General features: G+C 40.0%; 1 pseudogene; it reads left to right on the top strand.

The window, feature by feature from the left end:
• Positions 1-20,340: 20,340 nt before the first annotated feature.
• Positions 20,341-21,819, top strand: LOC125392717 (transmembrane protein 248 pseudogene; annotated as a pseudogene).
• Positions 21,820-25,057: the final 3,238 nt, after the last annotated feature.

Genomic DNA, 25,057 nt, shown 5'->3' with positions numbered 1-25,057 from the left:
AGCTTTTCAGTTTCACGAGGTTTCATTTATTGATTGTCTATCTTTTGGTGTTCTTTCTGTTCAGGAAGTTATCCTCTGTGCCAATGTGTTTAAGACTATTCTCCACTTTCTCTTCTATCAGGATCAGTATATCTGGTTTTATGGTGAGGCCTTTAATTTGCTTGGACTTGAGTTTTGTGTCCAGTGATCAATATGAATCTATTTGCATTCTTCTACATGACAACATTCAGTTAGACTAGAGCCATGTATTGAAGATGCTTTCTTTGTTCCATTGTATATTTCTGGCTTTTTAAAATCAAGTATCAGGTATCCATGGGTGTGTGGATTTATGTCAGGGTCTTTGATTATATTCCATTGATCAACCTGTCTGTTTTTATACAAATGCCATTCAGTTTTTATTACTATACTCTGTAGTACAGCTTAAAATGAGAGATAGTAATTCTTTGATTGTACAGGATTGTTTTAGATATCCTGGGTTTTTTGTTTTTCTGTATGATATTGAATATTATTCTTTCAATGTCTGTAAATAATTGTGTTGGAATTTTGTTGTTTCTGTAAAGGAGGGCTACTGATTTTTAGGAACACAGTTTCTAAAGAGCAGAACCTTGTAAGTTTTAATTGAACCAAAGTAAGACTGTTATGCCCAAGTTACTCATCCCCATATAAATTCATGGAGCCCAGATTGGTAAGAGAGAATTGTCTGTATTTTGTCAATCATATTTTAATAAAACACTGATTGGCCAGGCAAGAAGTATAGGCGGGTCAACCAGACAGGAAGTAGAGGCAGGGCAATGAGAACAGGAGAATGCTGAAAGGAGGACGTCCATTCCTCTCATTCCTGTCCAGACCACCAAGAAGCAAGATGTAACCTGTCTGGCTGAGAAAGGTACCGAGCCATGTGGCTAACATAGATAAGAATAATGTCTTAATATGCGCTACAAGAGCTAATAAGAAGACTGAGCTAATGAACCAGTCAGTTTTATAACTTATGGGGATCTCTGTGTGATTTTCTTTGGGGCTTGCCGGCTGTGGGGAACTGGTTAGGACATAAACCCCAACAAGCAGGCCCCTCATGTTACACCAGATTCCAATGCAAACTACATGAGGGTCTTTAATATACAAAATTAAGTTTGGACCACATTTTCAGTGATGTGGGATTCCCCTCTGTATGCTATAAATATCATTGGTTAATAAACGACTGCTTTGGGCCTATAGCAGAGCTATTTGGGAATGGAGCTCAGTGAGGAAAACTAAAAAAAAAAAAATGAGGAAGAATTAGAGAGAAGCCATGTAGCCCTGTTGGAGATGGATGCCGACTGGAACTTTAGCCATAAACCACAGTCAAGTAGCAATACACAGATTAATAGAAATGGTTAAATTAGTATGTGAGAGTTAGCCAATAAGAAGCTAGAGCTAATGGACCAAACTGTATTTAAATAATACAGTTTCTGTGTGATTATTTCGGGGTTAAGTGGCCAGGAACAAACAAGCAGACCCTTGTAACATTTCAACACACCAACACAATGGGCGAGGGAAGTGCAGTGGCTAGCCCTGGGAAGGGGGAGTTTATAAAGGGGAAATGCCATCATCAGGGGAATTCATGTCCTGTTGTCTTGGGATTGGGTAAGGAGGACATAGGGTAAGGTACTTTCTGAAGCCACTGATCAATTTTTGGGCACAAAAACCCAAACAAAGAGCCATTAATAACTGACAAGGAATCTTCAAGGACAGGATGCCTCCTAGGAACATCTGGACCTCGTTAAATTGTATGGCCCTATAATTTAAGAGCTCCCTAGCTCTTAAACTGACTATCCAGGGTATCTGTTCAAATTCTGCTATTGCAGCACATTTCTAGAGCTGAGATCAGCCTCTGTTCATTATAAGGCTTAAGATGAAACCCCTTTTTTAAAATGGAGTTTGCAAAGTCAGGTCCTCACAAGACAAATGAAAATCAGCTTTTATTTGACAACATCTAGCATAAAATCTGAGAACAATATGCAGCTATAATTTTACAGTGTAAAAATTATACACATAACTGGGGATATTCTAAAAAGGGAAATCATCTCTATTTCTTGTGGAGGTATCTTTTAAAAATGTATGTATTTTAAAGCATGCTATAAGGAAACAGAAGATAAAATGTGGCTTTCAATACATCTAGCCTGATGAGTAATTAAAGCCATCAGAAGATGCTATGATCGTGTTTACACTGAGCAGGAGAATCTATGGGTGCTGGCAATCCTTAATAAAGTTGATGTCAGTGGCACTTTACCATCAAAGGCACATGAGCCCATCATTGCTAAAGGATGCCTTTTGCTGAAGCCACTGCCTTCCCAAAAGATGGCAGCCCAACTGGAACTCCACAGAAATTACGGTTTGAATCTTAGTCCTTTCTTGTCCTTTTAGAAAGGGGTTTTTGTTCATCGCCCAGGCTGCTCAACTGCTGGTGACAGCTTTAGAGAAAGCCAGGGGTGCATATATCAGCACTTAAGAGACAGAGGCAAGTGGATCTCTGTGAGTTCAAACCCACCCTAGCCTACAAAGCAAATTCTAGGGCAGCCAGAGCTACATAAGGAGATCCTGTCTCAAAAAAAAAAAAAAAAGTTTAAAGTTCAGAAGTACCTTCTATTCTTTGATTGTTTTCATCATTTAAAAAGGACTCATATAGAAGTTTGAAGAAAATAGAGATTTTAATTTTCGGCACTGGAAGATCTTCAGTTTTCTCTTGCCTGACGTTCAGAGAACTCTCCACTGCTCTCCCGTGTGACAGGGGCATCATAAGGATGATAGAAATCCAGTAGAATCACTGTGTCCAGGGAAAACATTACAGGGGAATAGCTGTTTTCCGCTGTATCTGGGGTAAACATCAGAATGAATAGTTGTTTTTTTAGAAGTGCTTAGACCTTGAAGAAATCACGGTGAGAAACAAAGATTGTTTTCTGTGATTTATAGAGTTGTTTTCCTGAAGCAGCTTTACAGTTTTGTAGGACTTGGCTCAATAAACTATCCTGGTACGCCTGGATATCTTGGATTGTCAGGTACTGCAAACAGTGCATTAAAAGGACTAAAGAGAAAGGGATGTGATATAGATTCGATTGGGGGCTTTGCTTTGAGAAACTTATTCTACCCCCCGCCCCTCCCCAAAAATGTGTGTAACAATCAATAAATAAGCCATTGCACTGCTATTTGAGGTTCAGGTAACAGAAACTGTTCCTCCCTGCTGCCAGAGGGCCTAAAATTCATCTTGGAGCGAGCTTCTTTCTTTGATTGTCTGTGCAATACAGAATACAGAAAACTAAGACCTATGCAAGGCTTTTTTTTGTGTGCATTACAATCACAGGGACATTTGAACTGTGACCATAAATAAGATATGAATTCCAGAAATACACAGCACTATGGAACTGAAGAGTCCAGGAATAGAATATAGAAATATAGAAATACAAATTTGCAACCTAAAGGAAATGAGAACTGACAGTCACCAGCCCCCAACAGGGATTAACTTTTAACAATGGATGTCTTTGTTTTACAATGGGACCCAAAGCTCTGTCTGCCACCAAAGGTTTAGTTTTTAAAATGACTCTGCAGCTAAGGGTTAGCGTTTAAACACCCATCCTGCCACTTACAACCGGCAACTGCCATGAACAAAGTCAACTTTTAATAATGGGTGAGTTGTGACTTTCAGTTTGCATTGTTCTGTATTCTTCAGAGCTTTGGGAAACCGACAATATCTGGGAAATGCTGTTAGAGGTGCTCAGAAGAAACAGCAGACTAATAAAAACACTAATTTAGCCAAAAACCTTCTCAGTGGACATTGTAAAAAGCAATTTATATCTGTTTTATCTCGAGATTGTAAAAATTCTTTTGCTCATGCCTAATGTTTACTTCTTGCTATAAAAGGAGAGCTTGGAAACCGCCCCAACTGCCACAGTTTCAGAAACCTAAACTCTGACGTTGGCCCCAGCTTGAAGCTTTTGTGACCCGTGGTGATTTTTCTTTTGATTTATTTATTTTTTAATTTTTTTTGGAATAAAACTTGCTTCTGGTTTAATAGACTACAGTCTGTCCCTGTTTTTGCGCACTCTTGGTCCCAACAGAACTACATTAGGTAAAACAGATCTTCAAAATCATTCTTCTCTTATGAGGAAATTCACCAGGTCCCCTGCATCCTGATCTTTACCTTTTGTTCACAGCTCTACCAAAACCTCACAGCTTCACTGTTCTCTGAGTTCAGCTGAAACTTGCACAGAAACTTAATGCAATCTGTTGCCCTAGCCCCAGCCAGAAACTGAACTAATTCTGGTACATTACGGTGGCTCAGCAGACATTTGACCAACGACGTGTGAAGAAACCCGCCAGTTCATTTCACTTACTCAGGAACAGAGGCTAACTCTTCAGTCCTTTCCAACCAAGCTCGAACTTCTCCAATATAAAGAAGAGCAGAGTAATTTCAGAAACATCTGTTGATGCAATAGCCAAGAAAAACTGCTCAAAAAAATGTTTGCCCTGATTAAAACTATCACTATTCCTTCAATTGTCCTCAGCACTTCAAGCCACTATCTTCATGAAAGACCACTTAATACTGCCTAACAAGTTAAAGCCTGAGAGGCATTGTTGACATAGTTAAAAGCCACTGACAGTTCTTACAATGAGCAACTTCAATACTGGGGATTTGTAAAAGATTAATTAGTTAATTGATTCACTTTGTTCCTGAAGACTCTTGGGGACCATTTTTTTAATGCAAGAAAGATTATTGCAAATTAATTGTTAACATAGACCTTACTGATTTCCCATTCCTTGACTCCGCTGTACCAGCTGTTGCTTTAAGCTACCAAGCTCAGGCACGTTCGGATACTTTTACCAGGTTCTAAATGTCTCTGGTAACTCTAGATTTTATTTTTTTTATTACTTTATTAATACTAGGAATCAAAATTTTCACTTCCTCCCCTCCATCTGCTTCCCTCCTGCTTCCCCCTTCCCCCTCCAGTCCTAAGAGAGGGCATGGTACCCTGCCCTGTGGGAAGTCCAAGGCCCTCCCCCCTCCATCCAGGCCTAGGAAGGTGTGCATCCAAATAAAATAGGATCCCAAAAAGCCAGTGCATGCCATAGAGACAAATTCCAGTGTCACTATCATTGTCTTCTTAGTCAGCCCCCCTTGTCAGCCACATTCAGAGAGTCCGGTTTGATCCCATGCTCATTCAGTCCCATTCCAGCTGGCTTTGGTGAGCTTCCATTAGTTCAGGAATACTGTCTCAGAGGGTGAATCATCCTCTCTTGGTCCTGAGTTCCTTGGTCATATTCTCCTTCTTTCTGCTCTTCAACTTGACCTTGAGAGCTCAGACCAGTACTCCCATGTGGGACCTTATCTCTATCTCCATCTGTCGCCAGACGAAGGTTCTATGGTGATATTCAAGATAGTCATCAGTCTGACTACAGGACAAGGCCAGTTCAGGCACCCTCTCCTCCACTGTCCAGGGTCCTAGCTGGGGACATTCCTGTGGGCATCTGAGACCCCCTCTAGAGTCAAGCCTCTTGTCATCCCCACATTGCCTCCCTTAATTAAGATATCTTCTTCCCTGCTCCCATATCTGTCCTTCCTCTATCTCAACCATCCCACTTCTCCAAGCTCTCCTCAACCCTCCCCTTCTCCCTTCTCTCTCCCTCTCTCCCTTCCCCCATCCCACCTTCTTCCCTATTCTCCCAACTTTTGCCTGGAGATCTTGTCTGCTTCCAGTTTCCAGGAGGATCTATATATGTTTTTGTTTGAGCTCACCTTATTACTTAGGTTCTCTAGGATCATGAACTATAGGCTCAATGTCCTTTGTTTATGGCTGGAATCCACTAATTAGTAAGAACATACCATATTCATATTTTTGGGTCTGGGTTATCTCACTCAGGATAATATTTTCTACTTTCATCCATCTGCATGCAAAATTCAAAATTGGGAATCAACCTACCTCAGGATCCAGCAATACCACTCTTGGAAATATACCCAAAAGATGCCCAATCATACTACAAAAGCATTTGTTCAACTATGTTCATAGCAGCATTATTTGTAATAGCCAGAACCTGGAAACAACCCAGATGCCCCTCAATGGAAGAATGGATAAAGAAAGTGTGGCACATCTACACATTAGAGTACTACTCAGTGGTAAAAAGACAATGACATCTTGAAGTTAGCTCTAGATTTTAAACCTGCAGGAATGGCCTCCTTCAATACAGTAGTGGATAATGAAAAAGAGCTGGAAATGACTAATCATTACTAGCAAATTCCCTGAACTAAGGTTAGATTATACATGTATTTTTATTCCCATATGTTTTATCTTCAATTGACACAGGAAAGTACAGAGCTGATACAATGGATAAACACCTAGTAAGTGTCATATGACTGGGATTTGGGTATCTCTATTTTGTTCTTTAAAAATGGGATAAAAGAAATACTGCTTGGAACACCCAGATATAAGTGAACAATATTTCTCTAATAGAAGACAGGGTGTTTAGAAATAATTCTGAGCCATAAGTATACTGAAATGTGATATGCAATAAATATATAATAAAATTTCCAAACAGATACATCTGAACTATGGGATGCCATAATCAAAATTATAGCATGGGTTCCATGGAGCAATAGCTAAATCATTGCTCTGGAAGTCTGGGAAGTACAGCTTTGTCTTTCAGAGACTCTAGAAGTTTACTGTCTTGCAAGGGTTTCTATTACTGTAACAAAGCACTATGAACAAAGCAACTTGGGGAGGAAGGGATTTATCTGGATGTACACTTCCGCAGCACTGTTCTTCACTGAAAGAAGTTAGGACAGGAACTCAAACAGGGCAGAAATCTGGAAGCAGGAGCTAATAATGCAAAAGCCATGGAGGACTGCTGCTTGCTGATTTGCTCATCATGGCTTGATGAGCCTGTTTTCTTATAGAACCCAGGACCAACAGCCCAGGGATGGCACGACCCACAACGGGCCGGGTTCTCCTGCGTTGAGCACTAATTAAGAAAATGCCTTACTATCAGATCTTATGGGGGCATTCTCTCATTTGAGGTTCCCTCCTCTCTGATGACTCTAGCTAGTGTCAAGGTGACAGAGAACTAGCCAGTAATTCCATATCCCAGGCTATCCAGCAAATAAAATGAAAAGACAACTCGTGTGTAGATATTATTTGTGATCAAATAAGACCACACCTGCAAAAGTCTGGTGGATTGTCAAGGATGAGAAGAATCAAAGACGCTTGCGAAGAAGATATAGACATATAATATATAATATATATACCAGGTAGCAGGAACTGCCAGATTGAATTAGAGAATGACATAGGGTAGGGTTTGGAAAGGAATGAAAAGTGAAAATGGGCTCGCTAGTTTATGCAAATGGAAGTACACAAGTGGTTCACCAGGAACCTGAATGTTTTGAAACGAAAGATAAAGTGTTGTTTTTTTTTTTCCAGAACTGACATAAAATACAATCTAGCATTTCTAGTCTCTAGTCTAGAGACTGCCAAACCCCTAAAGAAAACAAAATAAACATAACTGAAGAAAACAATAGAGGAAGAAGTGATATTTTCAGTGAGCAGCACAGCCTTAATATGCTCATGAACATGCCTCTGAGGAATGGGAAAGGACTAATAGAAACAGACAGTGAGAAGGCAGAACGTGCTACACTCAAAGTCAGATCTTTAGGAGCTAGCTGCAAACTGAAATATGCTTTCTCTCATGGCTCATGAAGGTGCTATGCAAGCCACCAAGGGCAAGGAGCAATCAGTAGTCCTACCCAACTGTAAAGCCTACAAACACAACAATGGTCAGCTAGCAAGATACCGGAAATCGTGCAACAGTGGCACTTTTTTTTTAAATCTTGGGCATTAGGTAGTAGCTGTCTAAAGGGACCTAAGACTCACAGTGTATTCTTCAAGACCTGCTGGTACTGTATTCATGCCTGGTGCTGCATACCTAGTCAACTACTCATGGCTAGGGAAATCACAGACCATAGAGAAGACTCTCCCTCTGCCATTTTCCTGAACTGACATAATTTCTAGAGGTAGTATAAATACTAGTGGCAGTATAAATTCCTAGTGGTAGTATAAATATAAATATCCTTATACCCTCAGATAAATGACACTCTCACCTCCCATTTACGAAGCATCTTTTCAATATAGATGGAAAATATTGCAGAGATCCACAACTGGCCAAAACATACAGAATTTTAGGAGTGATCATGGGGTATTCATACCCAACTGATACATCTACAATGCAACTCCTACATCTCAGGCACAGGAGAAATCATGGGAGAGGAGGTAGAACTACTAAGAGCCAGAGAGCCATGAGCCCAGCTATGAGATAGTGTCTTCTAGACATGGCAAGAAAATTGCTGTACATGTGAGATCTCTAAAGTGGTTTCCTAAGCAAGACTTGAATTAAAACAGCACTGTAAGTGTTACTGTTCAGAAAGGAAACACTTCCCCAACAGAAATGCTGCAGCTCTGAAAGGAAAGGCTATCACAATAGAGACACTGCAACCCTGAGGGGGAAGGTTTCCCAGAGGGAAAGTGTTACAGCTCTGAGAGGGAATGCATTAAAGCACTGAGGGAAAAGGTATTCTGGCAGTCAGGAGCCAAGGAATACCACAAAGTCACACTGCACAACAAACCTCACACAAGTGGTGCAGGAGAATTGTCTGTATTCTGTCAATCATGTTTTAAATAAACGCGGATTGGCCAGGCAGGAAGTATAGGTAGGTCAACCAGACAGGAAGTAGAGTCAGAGTGATGAGAACAGGAGTATTCTGGGAAGCAGGAAGCTCCCCCACATTCCTACCCAGATCACCGAAGAAGCAGACTGTGACCTGTCCCGCTGAGAAAGGTACTGAGCCATGTGGCTAACATAGATAAGAATAATGGGTTAATATGAGCTACAAGAGCTATAAGAAACCTGAGCTAATGGGCCATCAGTTTAGAGTCTTATGGAGACGTCTGTGTGATTTTCTTTGGGACTTGCTAGCTGTGGGGTACTGTGTGGGACAGAAACCCCAACAAGCCTGGCCCCTCATGTTACACACAAGAGATTTATTGGGAAAGACACAAGAGGATGATTGCCTTTGCTCAGGCAAGAATCAGCAGCTAACCAAATAGAAGGCAGGCTTTATATAGGTTTTCTGGAGATGGGGACCTTGGGTGTTCTAGAGTGTCCTTGGATTGGAGAGATTATGTAGTCTGATCTTGGGGAAAGCTCAGGGATTTGTGGGTTTTTATGCTCAGTGACAGATGGGTTTTTGTGCTCAGAGATTGGTGAGTTTTGATAAGTTTTTTTTCACCTGGAAGTAAACTCAGAGCTTTTACTCTACAAACATCACTTGACATACAAATGTGTACAGGAAATTTCACAAGGTCCCACCCCTAAATGAAGAGATACAGGCAATCAATGACTTTAAAAAAGAGAATCTGTTTTCTCCTGGAATGAGCTGCCTGACAAGTTATCTATTATTAATTGTTCAACCCTGAACATATATACATAGGAATAATGTGAAACAAATTCAGTAGATAGTCAAGCAGCAGGTAATGGTGAAGTAAATACAATACTTAGGAAGGAAAATCTCAAAAAAAAAATAAATTTTAGAAAACTAGGCTTAGTCAAAGCCTAACAAAGACACAGAGTTAGTGGTAACACAGGAAATAGTTTATTTACTCATAGATTTAAATGCAAGGCCTGTGTCAACAGTAAAGCCAAAGAAAGCATTGAGTAAGAAGTATGAAGTGGGCCCACCTCTAGAAAGTGGGAAGCTGTTCATCAGAATCGAGCTTATAACACAGTGCTCAGAAGTACCTATTGCATCCTAGTGAGAAGTGTCTAATATGGTAGTCACTGGCTTCATATAGATTCACTACTGTTGGCTGCCATGTTGAATATTGTATTTATAAGCACTATAGTTATAGAACATTTCAATCATTGTTGTAGTTATATCAGATGGCAAAGCCTAATAATTAACTAGCAAGCCTGCTGAGATTTAGCAATAACTATATTAATGATAGAAATCATTATAGCAACTTTTTATTCTTTCTTATCTTTTAAGCTGCACTTTAGTTTACAGTTGTAGGGAGTCTTGCACAAACTCCCAAAGTACTTTGTTCTTCTACTATTTCCATTTATTGTACTGCTTTAATCATCTGTTTCTATGATTTAGTTCTAAATATAAAACTAAAAGTTTATGATGGGTAGGGTCTCTATCATACAATTTTTTATAGCAAAGAGAAAACACTGTAGTCAGAACAAGAAGAAAGTAACATTCGTTGGGCTCTTAACATTCATTGGGTCAGCAGACAAAATATAGAAAACTCTCTTTAGATAATATTACTGCAATATTTAAACAGATTGTAAGTTCTTCTGTTTGAGCAATTGACCTGAAGTCAATAGGCAGCAGTTCTAGGCATAAAGGTACAACTGATATCTATTAAAAACTTAACAGGTTCCAGAACCTCTGGGTATGCTTGTGACAGATCATCATCATTGGGTTAACTGAGGTGTGAAGACCCTACCTAAGAGTGGGTAGTGTTGTTCTATGAGCTTGGGTTTCTAGGATGCCTAAAAATGAGGTGTCACCACTACCTTCTTGATTTCTTCATGATTACAGATACAATGTGATATGCTACCTTGGTTTCTTCACCATCATGACTGAACCCTCATCTATGAGCCAAAATAAGTCCTTTTTTAAAGGATTTTTGTTGGTGTATTTTATCAGAGTAACAAGACATGTCATCAGCAATATGTCATATTTCTTCTCTTTTGCTTATAGAAAGCTTTAACAGGACTCTTGCTTTAAGAATATTATTCAGTTTATTTTAAAAAAACCTATCTTAGAGTCACTGTCAAACTGCACAGATCCTCTTGTTTAATGAGATTCATAGAAAGTAGTGAGGAAAATGGCTCCAGACTTGCAAAGCGCTATAAATCAAGTCTATGCACGTGGACATAAATGAAGGTCTTACTGAATATGAAGGAACTAATCATTCAGCCAAGAAAAGAGCACATGTGAAGATAAGAAGGTGCCCTGACAGAAGATGATGGATAGTTCAGAACATAGCACAGACAACAGAGCTATTACAGTTTAAAGCAACATGGATATATTTCTGAGAATTTTCAGTTTTCAGTTCAACCTTACGAATCTTTGGTGATCATATATCATGGAATGGAGCTTTAATGAACCACAATCTCTAATTCACCAGGTGATAACAGGATAATTAACTCTAGTGATGATGTAGATGAATTAGTAATGTCAGCAAAAGTACATGGTAAGAAGAATACTGTTGGTATGACCTAACAGTTTCCATCTTCTGCTTACTATTGGGTTATATAGAACTCAACTGTAATTAATGAAAAATACTTTTAAAACACAGCACCAAAGATGATTCATTTTAAAATACTAGGTGACTAAGATCATCTGAATCAAAAGAACCCTTGGATCTTGCCATTTGTTACTGACCTCTACATCAACCACACTTTTGTTTCACAAGATTAAATACTTCTCCCCAACTCACAGAAACATGAATTTTTTTAAAAATCTTATTGATTTTTATTGAGCTGCACATTTTTTTCTGTCCCCCTCCTTGCCTCTTGCCTCCCCTTCAGCCCTCTCCCAAGGTCCATATGTGCCCAATTTACTCAGGAGATCTTGTTTTTTTCTACTTCCCATGTCGATTAGATCTATGTGTATCTCTCTTAGGGTCCTCATTGTTATCTAGGTTCTCTGGGATTATGATTTGTAGGCTGGTTTCCTTTGCTTTATGTTTTAAGACCACTTATGAGTGAGTACATGTGATAATTGTCTTTCTGGGTCTGCTTTACCTCATTCAAAATGATATTTTCTAGCTCCATCCATTTTCCTGCAAAATTCAAGATGTCATTATTTTTTTTTCTGCTGTGTAGTACTCCATTGTGTAAATGTACCACATTTTCTTTATCCATTCTTCGGTCAAGGGGCATTTAGGTTGTTTCCAGGTTCTGGCTATGACAAACAATGCTGCTATGAACATAGTTGAGCACATGTCCTTGTGGCACAATTAAGCCTCCTATGGAGATATGCCCAAAAGTGGTCTTGCTGGATCTTGAGGAGGGTTGTTTCCTAATTTCCTGAGAAATTGCCACACTGATATCCAAAGAGGCTGTACCAGCTTGCACTCCCACCAGCAATGCAGGAGTGTTCCCTTTACCCTACAACCTCTCCAGCATAAGTTGTCATCAGTGGTTTTGATCTAGGCCATTCTTACAGGTGTGAGATGGAATCTCAGATTTGTTTTAATTTGCATTTCTCTTTTGACTAAAGATGTTGAGCATTTCCTTAAGTGTCTTTCAGCCGCTTTAGATTCCTCTGTTGAGAGTTCTCGGTTTAGGTGTGTACTCCATTTTTTAATTGAATTATTTGTTCTTTTGATGACCAATTTTTTCAGTTTTTTGTATATTTTGGAAATCAGACCTCTTTCTGATGTGGGGTTGGTGAAGTTCTTTTCCCATTCTGTAGGCTGCTGCTTTGTCTTGTTGACCGTGTCCTTTGCTTTACAGAAGCTTTTCAGTTTCAGGAGGTCTCATTTATTAATTGTTTCTCTCAGTGTCTTTGCTGCTGGGATTATATTTAGGAAGTAGTCTCCTGTGCAAATGTGTTCAAGTGTACTTTCCACTTTCTCTTCTATGAAGTTTAGTGTTGCTGGCTTTATGTTAAGGTCTCTAATCCATTTTGGTCTTGAGTTTGGTGCATGGTGATAGATATGACCCCTGCCACATGTCTGGCCTCAATGGCTATCCTTCGATGCAGAGACAATTTCTATAACCCATTTTTTTCTATCCTTAATTCTTAAACCAGAACCATGTGACTCAAGCTGTCATCAAGTTCTACTGCTTACTGGGACTGTAAAATTGCCTCCTTGTTTAATATATCTTCACCATCTTTCTGTCATTCACTGCCTAAGCATGGAAGTCTTGAAAATGGATCTCTAGACCAGGCTGGCCTCAAACTCAGAAACCTGCTAGCCTTTGCCTTCTAAGTGCTGGGATTAATGGTGGACACTATCACACTGAGTTTAAAGCTTTTCTTTAGCTCCCTTTAACAAGTTGGAAATGTAGCTGGGTGGGATCTTGTCTTGAGATGACCACTCCCTTTATTCCATTTATTAATTCATTCATCCCCTTGAACACAGGATTTAGATCTATTCCAATCTGCACATTTTGTATTTTCACTTGTTCGGCTTTCCCCTTTTCATTATAAATATTCATTAGTGTTACCCCTAATAGACACACAACAAAATCTATACTAGGTTGTTTTGAAATTTCCTCTACCCAATGGAATTAATATAAAGCTTTTTACTTTAACCTCAGGCAGACTCTTCAGACAAGGACAAAAGGCAGTCATATTTGTCACTGAAATATCATAAAAATGACCTCTATGCAACATACGAAACTTCTTCTCCTCTGAATCCTATTGATCCTCACAGTTCAAATCATTCTTGGCACCATTGTCTTCCATGCTTCTACTAGAAGGGTCCATTAAACATTGATTAAAACATTTCACTTCTTTTCTAACTCAAAATAGCTAAGTCCAAATTCTTCCAAACAAAACCAAGGTCAGGCTTATCACAGCAATACCCCATTCCTGGTACCAACTTCTGTCTTAGTTACAGTCTATTACTGTGAAGAGACACCATGACTATGGCAACTCATAAAGAGGAACATTTAATTGAGTTGTGTCTTACAGTTTCAGAAGTTCAGTCCATTAGCACCATAGTAGGACAAAGTGGTGTTTACACTGACATGGTGCTGGGGGAGAAACTGAGAGTTCTCCATCTTGCAGGTAACAGAGAGTGGGCTGTGACACTGGGTGGTATCCTGATCATAGGAAACCTCAAAACCCACACCCACAGTGACACACAGTGACAAGGCCATACCTACTCCAACAATGCCACACCTCCTAATAGTGCCACTCCCTATCAGTTTATGGGAGCCAAATACATTTAAACTACCACAGAAGGAAACAGCCAAAGGAACTTTCACTCCCCTTCTTCACATTTAGAATCCAATATTATTAATACGGTCCTAAAGGAAAACCAAAGAAACTTTACTTTTCTAAGACAAATGTGGTGAATGAATGAGAAGAAAAGGAAGTAGCAGGTATAGTGATTGGCAAGATTGGGGGTGTGGATATTCTGGACTGGAGCTTGAAGTCCTTCTAAAAAGCTAATGGTCTCTGCCTTTGTGGGTTAGTGACCTAAAAACCTCATGTGGGACAGGAAGGTATCTCAACTGCTAACACCTTCAGGCTGTCATGATCCAGGACAAGAAAATCAACATAACAACCTTTCTGTTACTACTGCAAGGGAACTTACCATCTCAAGGAGCAGGCTCCACTCCCTCCATAGATGTCAGTGTCCTCTTTCTTTTGTTTCAGGCTCACTTCTCTATCAGTCCTGATCTAACAGCCTTCACTTTGCCCCACCTCATTCTGCGGTCATTTGCTGTTCCCATGTTCCATTTACTCAGCAAGTAAAACAAAGCCCCATTCCTGTGTGCAACACCCAACTCTGTCCTCATCTGATTGAGTCACTGGCAGAATCACATCAATCTGTACCCCCATCTCCTCTCCGAAAAGTCTCTCCTTTGTTTTCCATCTTCACCCGTCTCTCTTTCTGAAGTTCCCTAACCTAAATGGATCTGGGAGGTCCCACTTTTAGACTCTTTTCTCCGCTCAGTTCTGGGAGGCTAATCTGGCTTCCCAGGTTGAAACACTGAGCAATGGGTCCACTTACCACAAATGCCTAACTTCAGGCCAGACTTATTCTTGAACTCTAGACTTTTCTTCTGAACTTCCCTCTTGACTTATTCACTCTGTCTAGTGTAGTTCTCAAACTCAGAACTGTCTGGAATACAGTGTTCTATATTCCTCACCTGGAGCCCCTGCCACCGTCTCCCTCACTTAAAGACAGCTTTATCATTATAATTCTTCATATCAAAATTTTAGTTTTCTTTGACTCCTCATCCGCTCCCCCTCACACATCCAGATGACTGAAAACTGCTCGTTTCCAAAATATGTCTGGGATCTAGCCTCTTTTCACCACCCTCCCTGCTACGCCTGCTGCACACACCTGGGTTAGGTGAACTGGACATGCAGGATCCACAGAGAAATGACTGCAAAACTTGCCTAAAGATGAGATGATCCTTTGGAGTTTCTGCTTCATGAAAGAGTCTGCAAGACATTATGCAGGTTACAGAAGAAAGTGACTGGCAAACTGCCAATATAGGTAGAACTCTCTTTGAAATTTCCTGCTTAATGGAAAAGTCTGATGGATACCATGGGCCTATAGGCTGAAGATGGATGCCCCAATGGTACAAAAGAACTTTGGGTGACTGTCCAGGCCGTGGGATGTCTCTGTCTAGAGTTTTGGAAGTTGCTTACAATGTACTTCCTGTTTTCTTAGGTAATATTATATCCTTCTGGAGTCTTTGATGGAGTTCAAGAATTTATAGTTAGATAGGCTGAAAAGACATATATATATATATATATATATATATATATATATATATATATATATATAGTTTAGGTGGGCCGAGAAGACAGAAGACAGAACTGGAGCCTCCAGAGACAGACATGCCGAATCTTTCCTGGTAAGCCACTGTCACATGGCAATACACAGATTAGCAGAAATGGGATAAACTAATATGTAAGAGTTAGTCAATAAAACATTAGAGCTAATGGGCCAAGCAGTGATTTTAATTAGTACAGATTCTGTATGGTTATTTTGGGGTTAAGCTAGCTGGGCAGTCAGGACAAACAAGCAGCCTGCTCCTTGCAACAATCTACTTTATCTTTTACCATAACTAAGGAAAACTATAATTATAACTAGTTATTCTTCAACTCTATCAAAGACCACAGAAGGATGTAATATTACCTAAGTTAACAGGAAGTACATTGTAAGCAACTTCCAAAACTCTAGAATTGACAGACATCTCATTGCCTGGACAGTCGCCCAAAATTCTTCTGTAATGTTGTAGGCACCCATATTCAGTCTATAGGCCCATAGTATCCAGCAGACTTTTCCATGATGCAGGAAATATTAAAGACAGTTTTACCTATATTGGCAGTTTGCCAGTCACTTTCTTCTGTGTCCTGCAGAATTGCCTGACAGACTCTTTCATAAACCTGGAACCCCAAAGGACTGCCTGACCTTCTTTAGGCAACTTCAGCAGTCATTTTTATGTGGGTCCTGTGTGCCCAGTTCATCAAGCAGTCCAGGCAAGAGCAGTTTCTTGCCCAAATAATTAATACATTCCAGAAGGAGACTCTTTGATGTCCATTTTCCTCTTGAAGTAATTGGTGCTACAAGAAGCAGATGTGCCTCATGTCATGAAAAGTTCTAAGTTATTAAAACATTTTACATACCATATTCTGAAGGTCTTTGAAAGGTTTGAAGGATACATAATGGAAATATATCTCTATATATCTAGAAAACCTAACTAACATGACTATAAGCTTGACTACTATGGATGGCTATATATTAACATTAACATATAATTATACATTGCATTTTTAAATGAGGTGTACAAACACAGTTCCTTAATCATTAACAGAAATATATATGTAACAAAATTGACCTTAAATTTGTATCAATAAACCAAGATCCATACCAATGCAAATCTCTATAGCACATCCCCCTTTAAATATAAACAAACATTTATAAACAATATTTGGGAATATGGGCATAGTTCTTTCCAAACTTCTTTCTGCTTTATATTGGGTGAAGTAATTTTTTTTGTGGGGGGGTGTTCGCAATGACCTTTTGCAGGTTCATTCACAGTGACTTTGGTGGGGGGGAGCTCTTGATCCATCAAACCACATTAGCCTGAAATGAATCCACAGGTTCTCATTCTCTGTAGAAACAAAAGAAGAACCTCTTTTCCAAAGCAACATATCCTTAGACTCAAATTTTGAAGTCAAGAAACCTTTAAAGCATATGCTAGTTTAACTTAGCAGTCCCTACAATCAAATGTTTCCCTGCAGTCAAAAAATTCAAAGAAAACACAATAATATACATAATCCAGACTCTCTGTGTATATTCCATCTTTACGTGGCTTATTTTTTCTTACCTTATTTTTTTATAGTCTTTTATGTCTGAATCTGTCCTATTGTGTATCTGAAATCCCTTTCTGTCCAGGAGTGCTTCTTAAAATGCTAAGCCAGCATTACCAGGACTAGGGCTGCTTTGCCTTTTGACTCCATCCAGTCCAACATGTCTGCTTTCTCTGAGAGCCATGCACATTGCCCCATTTTCAGGCACATAGTAGGTCTATGTTGCCATTAAGCAAGCTGTAGCACTCAGTTCACAAATTCCATTTAAATGCTCCGTAGCCATACCTCCCAAAAGAGTCAAAGTTTATCCTGGAAGCATGGCTCAGAAAGTCACCATTTCAAAACTGCATGGGATTTTGTTTGCTCCAGAACCTTTGGCTTTTAAGTTTTCCACTGAGAAAACAACTGTTATTTTTATGGGTTTTCCTTTATATATGACATGTGCCTGTCTTTTAAAAAATTTAAACTTTCCAATGCCCCTTCTTCATTCTATCTATTTAATGTTTAACTATGATAAGTTGTGAGGAGTTTCTTTTCTGGTCCTTGTCAGGGTGGTGTTCTGTGTGCATCTTGTATCTGTATGAATGTCTTTTCTTGATGTGAGAAAGTTTTCTATGATCTTTTTGGAGGTCTTGTTTATGTTATTGACCTGAGATTCTTCTCCTTATATGCCTATAATTCATAGATTTTTGTCTTTTCTTGGTATTCCAAAGCTATTGCATATTTTTTCCTTTTTTAAAAAAAATACTCTTTGATAGAGTTGCCCAATCTCTCTACTTTATCTATACATAATCTATACATACTGATATCCTTTAACTTAATCCACTCCACTGGTAAGACTGTCCTCTGAGTTTTCTAATTGGTTTATTAAGTTGTTCAATTCTACCTACATTTCAGCTTGAATCTATCACATCTGGGTTGTTAAAAATCCCATTGTATAAAAAAAAAACCCACATCAGTAAGAGTGACTATAAGAATGTCTTAATGTTGTATATATGGTGTGTGGTGTGTAAACTATTCATATATTTAAAAGATTGCAAAACAAAACAAAAAACTCAGATGTAATAATTATTCAATTGATTCATAATAAGTACATTAACATGTTAAGAGTAAAATACATGGAACAAAAGTAATATGTGATATTGGCAGATGTGGTGGCACATGCCAATAATCCTAGCATGAATAATGCTACAAACAAGAGGACCCCAAGTTTGAGACCAGTCTGCACTACTTAGAGAACTCTGACCAACATGAGCTATATAGAAAGACTTTGCTTCAAACTGCAAAAAGAAAGGAAAACAGGAAGAAGAGAGCAAGAGACATGAAAGTTGTAGTTAAAACTTCAAATTGTGGCTAGGCAGTGGTGACACCTTTATTCCCAGGACTTGGGAGGCAGAGGTAGGTGGATCTCTGAGTTTAAGGTCATTATGGTCTACTGAGTAAGTTCCAGGACAGCCTGGGTTGCACAGAGAAACCGTGTCTCAAAAAATAAAACAACAACAACAACAAAAAACCCAAACCACTTCAAGTTATGGATAATTGAGTAATGACATTGTATTAATTTCTCACTTTCTATTTCTTTCCGTCCATCTTGCTAGTTTTCAGTTGCTCTCATTTTTGGATAGTTATTACAATCAAATGATAGATTTTAATTAGTAATTGGAATGTTGCCAAATTCTAATATTTGTCTCCACCCTGAGGATGGCATCACCATTCGCTGGTTTAAGAACAGGACTCTTAATACCACCTTCTGTTGAAGTTAGCTCAATTCGGGTAATGTTCACTGTCTGGGTCCTGGGCACACTCAGCTGTGCCATGATCTGGTACATGATCACAACAACCACCAGAGATGACAACATAAAATATGGTCAAAACCACAATCTGATGTTACAAGGGGAAAACCCACGAAACAGGAATGAGAAGTCCAAGCTCATCTGTGATTGGAGGGAACCACACAGAGAGAGCGCATCTGGGCTGCACACCCCTTTTTCCCCAGGTCCCAGAAAGTCACATCCTAACTTGGTCCCACCTCTTAAAGATAATTGGTTGACAAAGATTCCCTATCACCCTTCCCAGGAATGCACACCCTGCATCCACTCTACCTCCCAGATCCATTTGTTTTGTGATTCTCACAGCAGGCAAAATGGTTAAAATGGCAACAAACTCCTATCTGTTGCCTTTTCATTTTGCATGCCTTCCACTCAGTGACAGCCTCACTATTTTTAATCTGTGCCTCCAGCTCATTTCTCCTGCCCAAGCACTAATACAGGAGCTCTGTCAACAGTGGCTGAATTAGCCACTACCACCTTTCCTCTCCTAATGACTAAAAAAATCATTGATGCCAAGACAAACTCTCTCCCATCAAGCCCAGACAAAATTCAAACCATGGAAAGCATGAGGAGCAAGAATTCATACTTTGCCTGTGTGCAATAAAATCTCTCTCAGACTTTGAAAACAAAAACAGAAAGCCCTTCACACATAACCATGTATTATATGCCTCACACTCAAATTCATCTTGTACAACTCAGACAAGATGCTTCCTCATAATGACAACTCTACCAATGGGCATCAGACAATGACCTATACTCACTAAGACCAATGGACTCTGTATAAGCATAGAAGTGTATGTGAATTTCTCCCTTTTTTATTAATAAAGGCTTTCCTTGCCTTTCCCTCTACCTGTGTACCTGGCTTTCCATGACATACATCCTACATTATAATCTTTTTACTCATATGTTTTCTTTCATTTCTTTTCTGCTTTAATAGGGCTGGTCATCCACTCTTGGCTGACACTCCACAGAAGGCTTTGCCTGCCAGCCTAATTGTTGCAGATCCCTAGCAGCTGTTCTCCCAGGAACTCTCATTTATCATCTGTACATGCGTGTACATCTGCAATCGAGAATATGGGTAATTGTTCTGAGTGGCTCCCTACTCCATTAGAATGTGGGTGCAGCAATCAACGGCTGTATTTCACTGTCTACCATCCACACCTTTTTTGTTGGTGGCATGTGTTCTTTAATGCATTTTGAATACATGAATGTGTGTAGCAGGAAAGAAAAGGAAATTATTTGAAATAGCAAACTGCTTGTATTATTCAGTGTAGGTGACTCCAAGCTGGCTTTTAGTCCTTTTACAATTGTGAGAAGTTGGACACTACCCCTAACCCTGTGAGAAAGCTCTTGCCTTAGGCACTGGACCCACTTCTTTTCTTCCTCCTGCCAGGTTGGATACAGCAACTTGGAATAATGTTCATCAAGTCCCTGGAGAACCTGAAACTATCAGTAGCCAGCCCCACTTGTCTTTAGATCAGTGTTAGTGCCATGGCCATAGCCTTCCTGTTACTGGAATATTTCTGTAAAGTCAAGTAGGTGATGTGAGTGTAGTTTTCCCAACATTTCTAAGAGATGTAATCTCACAGCAGACATTCTGTTCCTCTTGGACTCTTACAGTCTTTCCAAACCCTCTTCTACAATGTTCTCTGAGTGTTGGGTACAAAATTGCATGGTAGACTGAGTCTCCAAAACTGGAAGATTGTAATGCCCTGTCTTCCCTGTTCCTCGAGGCCAAAGCACAGGATGCAAGAAATGTTTACAATAACCAGCTTAGCTTCCCCTGCTTGATTCTGCCAGCTGGAGGGGATTAGTTCAGAGCCTTGTTTCTGTCTTTGCTATGGTAATTTCACCTGCTAAGGAGGGTTCTCACAGGCACCCTGAATCTCCTATCTGTCTGTCAGGGTTCCCAGCTCGATACCCCCTGCCTGGTAGCTCCTGCCACTGGCACCAGGCACTCAACACCTTGATCTCACTCCTGGCTGGGAGGGGGCTCACCACTCCTGGGACAAAAGTATTTAACCCTGGATTAAGTTGAATAAAATTGGGCGTTCTCCCTGAGAATGACTCGAACACTCTATATGTGTGTGTACGTCTTGTTTTTTAACCCCTAGGACATTATCTAGCTCGTGGAAAGTATGGAGTCACGGTCCATACTTGGTGGGTGGTGATGCAGACCCTGTGGTGTGAAATGACCGCCACAGAAGATGACTGGAATACTTTTGTTCTGTGCTTTAATGGTTTGGAATTGAAGGTATCAGAAAGACAGACACCAAGCATCTCGCCTATTATACTACCACTGAAAGCACCAACAAAGCAAGTCTGTTATAACAACCATCTAGCCCAGTTCTTCAGGCCCTGTGAACATTTCCATGACCTTCACCCCGAGCCTGGATTCCCTCAAAGCCCTATGGAGGGTATTTTTGCACCATCACTAAACTTCACTGAGATTTTAGATTGGAGTTTCAGGGAGGGAAGCACATGAGCAGATAAAACATCACCATTACACTGCCTTCTGCCTAGAACTTCAATGACTGTGCCCTCTATTGTCATTGTGAATAGGTTGGGTTCACTGTCTGGGTCCTGGGCACACTCAACTCTGCTGTGCTCTGGTACATGATCACCACAACCACCAGAGATGACAACATAAAATACGGTCAAAACCACAATCTGGTGTTACAAAGGGGCCATTAAAAAAATCCCACCATGCTTTAAGATACAAGCTCACAATTATTTCTATTGATGAGAACCACTCATTACCAGATTTACATCCCATGCCCACCAGTTGCTTCCTCTTCCTGATGGTGATAAAGGTATAGTGCTATTATCAAAGATAGACCCAGAAAATTGCATCAAAACAATCTTGAATTTTTTCCTGAGAAAAAATTTGCCTGAAGTTTAATGCCCACAACTCTCCATTTTCTGAGACTGAGAACAATTATCTGGAGTATTCAATCTTGTAGTGTTAGGTTACTCTAGCCAAAGACATTTCAGGTATCTGTAAACTAATTTTTATATATTTTTAAAAATTAATTTTGATATTTGATATGTGAGTGGTTTGTGTAAGCCTCTTGAAGTGCATGTAGACAGCCCTTGCCCCCAGACTGCATTAATGACCTTAATGGCCACTTCCAGGCCCTTGAGACACAGGTGGCCAAGCTCCACTCTACAGAAAAAAAAAGGCCAATATCAGGCCACAGAATCCCTCCAATCCCTGAGCTTGCCCCAAGAACAGGCCATAGAATAGCACCAATCCCTGAACTTGCCCCAAGATTAGGTCACAAAATCCAACCAATCACAGTACACCATGGAAAACTCCCCCCAACACACACTTCCAAGAAACCCTATATAAAGTGTGCCTCCTGCTAAGTTTTTTTGCTGTTTCTTGCCAGGCAGAGGGAGCTACCCTCTTGTGTCTTTCCCAATAAATCTCTTGTGAGAGGTTTGTTGTGCAGTGTGACTTTGTGGTAGTCCCTGACTTCAGGCTGCCAGGATACTTTTCCCCTCAGAACTGTAACTCTTACACTTTGCCCTGGATGCAGCTTGAACCCATCACTCTAACCTGTGTGTGACCAGGAAAGGGAGGATGAACGTATTCTTCTGTGTAGTGCTGGGAGTCTTGCTAGAGCCAAGCAGATTGTTTTACCAAGGTAAGGGGTGCCTTTCATTACACGTGGTTGGGACTGCTGTGGTGCTGGCTTTAGCCAGCAGTGTGCGTGTTTGAGCAGTCTGTATCCCTAACAGGACGTTACATTTTGGAAGTCACTACTACTTTCCACAAATGTTTGCGTCGCTGAATAACAACAACAATACCTTTCTCTTCATTTTGTTTGCAAGAAAATGCTATCATGAGGGTGTCATTGGTGGGAGTGCAGAAGAAATGTGAAAGTAATTGGCCTGCAGGAATGGTGGGGCCAGCCTCCCAGTCGGTTGGTAGGGACCCGTTTTGAGGGTGTGGCTCCCTTGGTGCCTGTTAAAGACTAAAATTGCAAAAGGAAAAGGTGAGAACACTGTGCTGTATAACCCAGCTTCATGTCTTCGCTGTATCCAGACTGTACTTTGGATGAGTTTATAGTTACCGGGGCAATGGCAGAGTGCAAAGACTAGATGGAAACTGAGAAGCGTAAGTTGACCAATTGACTAATCAAAGTGACTGGAAGGTGCCTGTGTACTCCAGTTGCAATAGTTATAAAGGCGGTGCATCTGTTAGGAAGCTTTCCAAGTAGAGGCTGTCTCCGAGGGCCTGGATCCAGTCACCTTGACGTCTGTGTCTTAAGTGGAATTCTACGTGACACCCCAGCCCATAGAATCTTCCCTGGAGCACATGTATCTGTGACAGAACTCTGGTTTGCCCACCCCTGTGCTTATTCAGAATAGTTTTCTTAAACATTTTTCTCTCATTTACAAAATACGTTTTAAATCACAGCCTTTATATCTCTGATAGCTTTGTTACATGTTCCTTTATGTGTGTATTCTGAACCAGGTCTCCAAAAATATAAAAAATTACTTACTGTTTAAAGGTCTATTATTACACATATGGACCTTAAACACAATCCTGGTGAAGACTTAGGGGAAAAGAGAAGTACAGACGCTGGGCTGTGGTGGTGCATGCCTTTAATCCCAGCACTTGGAAGGCAGAGGCAGAGGCAGGCAGATCTCTGTGAGTTCGAGGCCAGCCTGATCTACAAGAGCTAGTTCCAGGACAGGCTTCAAAGCCACAAAGAAACCCTGTCTCGAAAGACCAAAAAAAGAAAAAAGAAAAAAAGAGAAGAAAAGAAAGAGAAAAGTACAGACAAACCACCCACCTTAAAAAATATGAAAGTAACCATGCGCTAAATACAGGTAGAAACTTGGTTGTAAAAATCTACTGAGCTACTACTTTAAACAGAGACTGTTTGTTTGTTTGTTTCCCAGCCACTCAGATCCGAATAATCAAACAGAAGCTATATTAATTACAACATTGCTTATATAAACCAATAGCTTAAGCTTCTTATTAACTAACTCTTACATCTTAAATTAATCCATTTCTATTAATGGATGGATCATCATGAGACTGTGACCTACCGGTAAAGTTTTCTGGCATCTTTCTACTTCGGCAGCAACATGGCATCTCCCTGACTCTGCCTACTCTTTCTATATATCTCTGTTCAGATTTCCCACCTGGCTTTACTCTGCTAAGCCATTGGCTGAAACAGTTTTATTCATCAACCAATAAAAGCGACACATATACAAAAGGACATCTCAATCATACAATCTCGTAGATGTTTTTTGGTTTTGTTTTTTAAAGGTGGCCCTTATTCAAATAGCATGTCTGGTTTGTGTTGTAGCACTATGAAGATACAACTTAGAGAAGATGAAGCTGGCCGTTCAGCAGAGAGAAGGTAAGCCACACATCAGGGCTGCAACTTGGAGCCTCCTTACTGATTATGGTAAAAGAGCGAGAGAAGTAAAGAGGAAATGGCTAAGCAAAGAAGAGCAGAACATGGAGATTTAAAAAATTCCCCACCAACATACATTAACAACAACAACACAGAGCTCCTGTTTTGTCTTTAAACTGTATAAATCTTTTGCCTTCTTGTAAGAGAGTGCCTGTGAAGGGAGCACAAAGAATTCGGCTCAATAGCTACAGATGCAGAGCAATGCCATCTTTCTCATGAATTCTACATAGCATCTTCAGTATCTTCTCTAATTGTGGAAGGCACAATAGCTTCTTTTTTTGACTTGAACCAACTCTGTACTGTGATTGTGTTCTCCAAAGCTTATGTGTTACAAACTTCTCAAATTGATTTCTGGATGATGTTGTGAAGGGAGGTTCTTTGGGAAGAGATCGGATGAATTACTGAGAGTCTCCCACTCCCATCCCAGAATGACTGGTCTGCATGGCAATGCAAGGACTGTGATGAACCTAGACCATCTTTCTACAGCAGTCATCCAAAAAGAACATTATTTTCTTATTTACTCTTGTTAGACTGGTAACCCTGATTACACAGTGACTTTCTGAGAAAGACCCGAAGTCCTCCATTTCCCTAGTTCTTGTCATGTGATGGCCTCAGATAAAAAGTGAGAAATAAATTTCTTTTCTTATTCATCAAGTAGGAGTAGGGATGGGAATAGGAGGGATCAGGTTGGAGGG

The sequence above is a fragment of the Myodes glareolus genome, chromosome 2 (genome assembly GCF_982192425.1).
Source record: "Myodes glareolus chromosome 2, mMyoGla1.1, whole genome shotgun sequence".
NCBI classification, from domain to species: domain Eukaryota; kingdom Metazoa; phylum Chordata; class Mammalia; order Rodentia; family Cricetidae; genus Myodes; species Myodes glareolus.
This window is presented reverse-complemented; position numbering and strand designations above follow the sequence as displayed.